The following is a 6,000-nucleotide window of genomic DNA, read 5'->3' on the forward strand; positions in this document are numbered from 1 at the left end:
TTTCATAATCCTCCCTAATACATTCATATACTCGCAGAACTTTCTCATGTAATATACAAACAACTTCAAATAAAGCCAAATATTTCATTAGAATCTGTGTTGTGTTGATGCCATTTTCCGAGAGTTTATATAAAAGCCTTGAACTCTGATTATCTGGACAGGTCTTTAAAGAAAATGAATGCAACAGAGAAGGGATTTCTCTATCTCCACCAGTGGTTTCCAACCTTTATGGCTGAATGAACCGCCCCCCCCCCCCCCCCCCCCCCCCCACAGCCCTATCAGATCAAACCAACCCCTTCTCTTTAAACCTACACCACAAACACTCCATGTATTGCAGAAGAATTCATGGGTAAGGCATGTGCTATTAATCAAATCTAAATTTTGTGAATGATTTTGTCTCCCAATGAAAACATAAAAACAATTATTTTTACATTTTGAAAGTAAGCTCTAATTTTGTGTTGTGTTCTGAATACCCACAACAGTAAGCATTACAGTAAGCAGTACTAACCGACTAATTTGACAGAAATCTATGCATTTACCTGTTATTTCTGCAAATTTGATATTTAAAAAATGTATTATGCTTGAGTAAATTAAACCCCAATCAACAAAACTGGTTAATAAAATTATATTAATATTTGATTAAATCACAGGGAGAGTCCACTGTTGTTCGGTAAAATGTTCTGCAACACATCTAGAATGGATTTTTGTTTTTTTATTCTCAAGTCTTGTAATTTTGGTGCTAGTGATTTTCCTTTGTGGTTGGCTAAAACCCCTTGGGGGGGGGGGGGGTCGCCAAAAATTCCCCTATGCAAGATAAACCCTGTATTAAGGGAAATTTCACAGTTCACGGTGTTTTTCACTGTTGATTTGTGTGTTTTTTTTCTTCAATAAATGTGCATCTTTCCAACGACAATGAGGGATCTTGTTAAATGATCGTGATGTGTATATTGACCAGTATAGTCGTGATTATGATTTTCTTCCATAAATGGACAGCCCTATTCATGGGACACGCGTTTGTGAGTCCCCGATCTACACCTTTAAGTTTAAACCTGGGGTGAACTACTGCAGCCGATGATGGAGATCCTGAGTGAAGTCCTTTCAGCGCCCACACAGGATGCAGGGACTCGGATCACGGTGGTCTGATCAGATTATGACGGGATCTTTCCAACGGACTGTTTATAGTTACTGTCAGATAAGGTTCAGTTTGCAGGTTGGTACAATGCGAATCTGATTGCTATTTATTGGCCTATCTGGACTGGATTTACCACCGCTTGACAGGCGGACACATGAGGCCGACATTTGTTGCTCATTAAACATCGCGTGTGGTTCTTTCCGCGTTTCCCCTTTGATGATTTGTATTCACCTTTTACACATCGGACATTTTGTCGTGTTGTAGCAGATGAAGTACAGGTGATAACTGTTATTATTGATATTTTTGTTACTGAGTAGACCTGTGCTCTTCCTGCTTCTTCCATTTGCAGTAGTCTGGTGCTGCCAAGTCTGTAGACCATCTTCCACAGCGCTGCGGAGGAGGGTCTGGCTAGTCCACATAGCCTTCTGGGATGGAAGAAAGACGTGCCCTGGTTTATTGGCATTTCTTTAAACCAATCACAATCGTATTGGGCGGTGCCAAGCACCGGACGTAGCTGAGTTGTTTTGGTGGAACATGGGTACGTTCAAAAGTTGTTTTAAAACTCCGATTGGACAGAATAGAATAGAAAGCCTTTATTGTCATTATACACAAGTACACAGTACCTGTGCAATTAGATTGAAGCAATCCCTTTACAGTGTTGACACAAAAATATAAGATAAGAACATAAAATAAAAATGTAAAAAATGTAAAATGAAGGTAGTGCAGAGAAAAAGAAAAAGAGCAACTCTATGCATATATAAAATGGCTTGAATACACATTGTGTGAAAGGAGATAAGTATAAAAAATTAAATAAATATTGCACTGTAATGAAATGGTTAAGTACTAAGTATAGATAAATATTGCACAGTAATGAAATGGAATGGTTAAATATTAAATAATAAATATTGCACTGTATGAAATTGCACAGATTCCAGTGACCTTTTGAGGTAAAATATATATAACAGTATAACAATATTCAGATAGTCTAGCTAGCGGTCTGGATTTACCCTGCAGAGATCTGAGGAGCAGACCAGAGTCCTCGAATCCACCTAGAGGTTAGAAATCCACCAAAGAGATGAGAGCATTAGAGCACTAGAGGGTGTTCAAAACGTCTCATTCACCTCACTGACATATCCTCATTAGTGTTATTACGTATGGATTACTGTATATAGGGAACGAGCAAACGAGATTTCAGAAACTCACTAAAAGTATTGTTGCCGTTATTTTGTGCGACGGAGGTGGGGTCATGTAAACAAACCGAAACAAAAAATAATTTTAATACGTCCCTAAAACAAACGGCATCCTCTACGCAGCGCAACTGGGCGAGCTCATGAATATTAATGAGCTCAGGCAACATGACATCAGACTGACAAGCTGTTGTGATTGGTCCGATTTCTTCGTTTATGTATTTTCAGTGGCTAGAGCTTAGGGCTGTGCAATTAATTGAATTTCGGTTTCGGTTTCGATTTCGGCTCCCAGCGATTACCAAAATAGTACAATCGAGTAAAAACGATTATTTTGCCATGTTCTGTTTTGTAATTACCTCGTGTGTTCTGAATGGCGCGCGCGCACACGCGTCATGCGCACATCCGCCCCCCCCGAAGCCAAACGCTTTCAGCCTACACGGTCAGGGAGGCAGGTCGCGTGCATGTGCCCCGCTGGAATTTAAAAACTCAGCGAGAGTAAAGATGGCCGCAGGAGGGCAGCCACAGCAGCGTTTGGTAAGCAAAAAAGGCAAAACCAACTCCATTGTCTGGGAACAGTATTCCAGCTACAAGTTCCTCTTCAGAGAGGGTCTGTAGCACAAGTTCCTCTTCAGAGAGGGTCTTTAGTACAAGTTCCTCTTCAGAGAGGGTCTTTAGTACAAGTTCCTCTCCAGAGAGGGTCTTTAGTACAAGTTCCTCTCCAGAGAGGGTCTTTAGTACAAGTTCCTCTCCAGAGAGGGTCTTTAGTACAAGTGGAAACATTGTCACCTGCTTGCGTTCATCTCTTAAACCAGATCATGTTAACAGATTGGTGTGTCTGGCTAGAAACATTTAAGAGATTATTTTAGCAACCCTACTAACATGGTGACTTAAATCATTTTGTTGTCTCTAGTTAACTTATTTGCTGTTAATGCTGGGCCAGCCTTTTATATTCGTGGATTGAGTTGCTGGAATTTGTTTATATTTTGCCAAAATGTTGCCTACTTGTTTTAAAGAGATTGTGCAAGTAAATACAGGGAATAAATACTTTTATACTTTGATTTGAAATTTATATTTATTTTAATAGTTCAAAAAGTACAATAAATGTTCAATGTTTTAAGAATTGTTGAAAGGTGTCTTTTTAATAAATGCAACACGTTTCCAAAGTCATGTGAAATAATCGTGTTACATAATCGTGATTTCAAATGTTGACCAAAATAATCGTGATTATGATTTTTCCCCAAATCGAGCAGCCCTACTAGAGCTGACAGAGGAGGTCGCAGTTCATCTACACATTCACAACATTTAAAAAAAAAACAATGCAAGTAAAAACGGTTGTGTGTTGGCAGGGCACCTTTAAACGGAGGCACAACAGTATCCAGTGATGGCATCTTATCGGCTATAAAGTCGAGCAGCAATCCTCCTGCGATGTAGAAAACAGTTGTGAGGTGTTAAATCTTTCCTGTTATCCCCGGGTTCAGTGCTCGGCCACGACCCCTGCTGTTCTCGTTCTGCTGGTTCGGATTAATCTCCTGCCAGACGTGTTTAACGAGAACCTTGTCATGTAAACTCAAATTGACACCGCCACCCCCTACAAACAGTCATCAAGATGGCTCCCAGATGTGAGCACATCAGCTCCGTGTCGCAGAGCCTTCTTTGACTCTTCGTGGCACTTTAATTTTCTCAGTATTTAACCCTCATGTTGTGAAAACAAAAAAATGGACCATTGAAATTAGCGCTGAAAATGTCAACATTAAAAATATCAAAAAACATCGAGAAAAGCTCCCACAACATTGAAAAAGTGACAAAAATGTTGGAAAAAGCGATAATAATGTTGAAAAGAAATGTTTTTTTTTTCATGGTTGACTGGAAGACAACACAAGGGTTAACTCATTGCATTCTTCTGCAGAAACACCTCTCGTATATTTTACTTTAAGGAACGGTTGGGCACTTCCCCGTGGCGTGTTTTTAGATGAAGATTTACATCTGTACTTATGTGCACAACATATAAGCATGCAGGCAGGGTTGATGGTTTAAAGATGGTGCTACTTGCTTTCGTCTTAAAGTAAGATAAACGTAGCTGTTGTTGGCCTTCCTTAAGTATTTGTTTGTCCCCGGGGCCCGAGGTCTGCGATAGGGAAACCACTTCCTGAATGCACAGAGATATGGCACATAAAAGCCATTAATGGAAATGCTCGATTTGCACACATTTGACATTTGAAGTTTTTATCTTCTGCTTTTTTTTAAGAGACGTGCTTTTGCACTATTTTCTCGATTAAAATAAGAAATCTGGCACGTGTGTCTTTGTGTAATTTTGGATCACGATGCAGATTCAATATTTAAAGTAGGTCTCTAATCTCTCAGGAGGTTTGCTTAAAAAAGGTAAAGAACTATGTAGTCTAGTACTAATTGTAGGGGAAAAAATCTGATATGGTTCTTTTCATAGATATAGAACATGTCTTTCTATATCTATGGTTATTTTAGTGAAGTTGTGACCTCAACGTAGCCTTGAGTGAAAACAAAATAACTGAAAGTCAACCACTTGTGCTGTTGAAACTTCTGATGCTTTTATTTTTTCACATTTTATTGACCAAATAAACTATTTATTCAAAGATTAGAAGTGTCCAACCTCAATGAAGATCAAAGTTGGTCGCTGCCGGCGCTCCGTGGGGCCTTCTTGGCAGTGCCTGATTTTGCCCTAACTCCCAAAATAAACCAAATATGGGCGAATAGGTGGAGCGTTGATGGAGATGAGGCGGGCTGAAGGAAGCCTGCAGTCTATGCTCACCTCCTGGGACGGCAGCCACCTGTCAATCAAAGCGGCACGATGTTAATTATGCATAACTCTAAGCCTTAATATAATTTAAACGGGAGATTTCAACCGTGGTCATGGAAGGGGGAGCTAGCCTCGCTATAGAGATCAAAACTGTTTTTGTACCTGGCTGTAATCACGTTTAATTCTGCTGTAAAGTTGGGGTATTTAACATGGGGTTCCATGGGGGTTTCCTATTTGGAGCCAGCCTCAAGTGGCCATTAGAAGAACTGCAGTTTTTGACACTTCACGTTGGCATTTCCTTTTTATAAGTTAAGTATTTTAAAAATGTACTTAGTTTCATTCCCCTACCGTATCAGAACCAAGAGTCAGCGTGATCGCGTGATCGCGTGATCACCGAAGCCAAAGGTGTTTGTGTCGGCCGAAGCTTCTTCATCACTCGTGTGAACAGGTGTAAACAAACCAAAAAAAATGTATCGCAGGAAGAAGAAGCAACGTTTGGGGTTACAGAGATGGACCAACCGTCTGAATGTAAATGAAGGAAAAGGAGTCTGGGTGATGGCTAGAAAGATAGAGGCCACTTAATCTGTAGCACAGGATGGGGCTCCACCCGAGGTCATTTAATGATAAAAGCTGCTCCATTCTACAGCCACATTCATCTGCGCTTCCTGTCTTTAAACAATGCACTTCCTTTTTCACAATTTCCTGCATTCAGCTCTTTGATAGAAATATATCCGTGTGGACACTGTCATCTGTTCTTAAGCAGATAGGAGGCTGGACAGTCCCACTCTGTGGGTTAAAAAGGGAAACTATAGCAACCATGTGGATACACTTTTTATTTACTCACAGTAGTTTGGATTTAAAGTACTTGTAGAGTGATTTCTTACCTCTGTAGCTGTCGGTTTCTATGA

The sequence above is a fragment of the Etheostoma spectabile genome, chromosome 23 (assembly GCF_008692095.1).
Source record: "Etheostoma spectabile isolate EspeVRDwgs_2016 chromosome 23, UIUC_Espe_1.0, whole genome shotgun sequence".
In the NCBI taxonomy this organism is placed as follows: domain Eukaryota; kingdom Metazoa; phylum Chordata; class Actinopteri; order Perciformes; family Percidae; genus Etheostoma; species Etheostoma spectabile.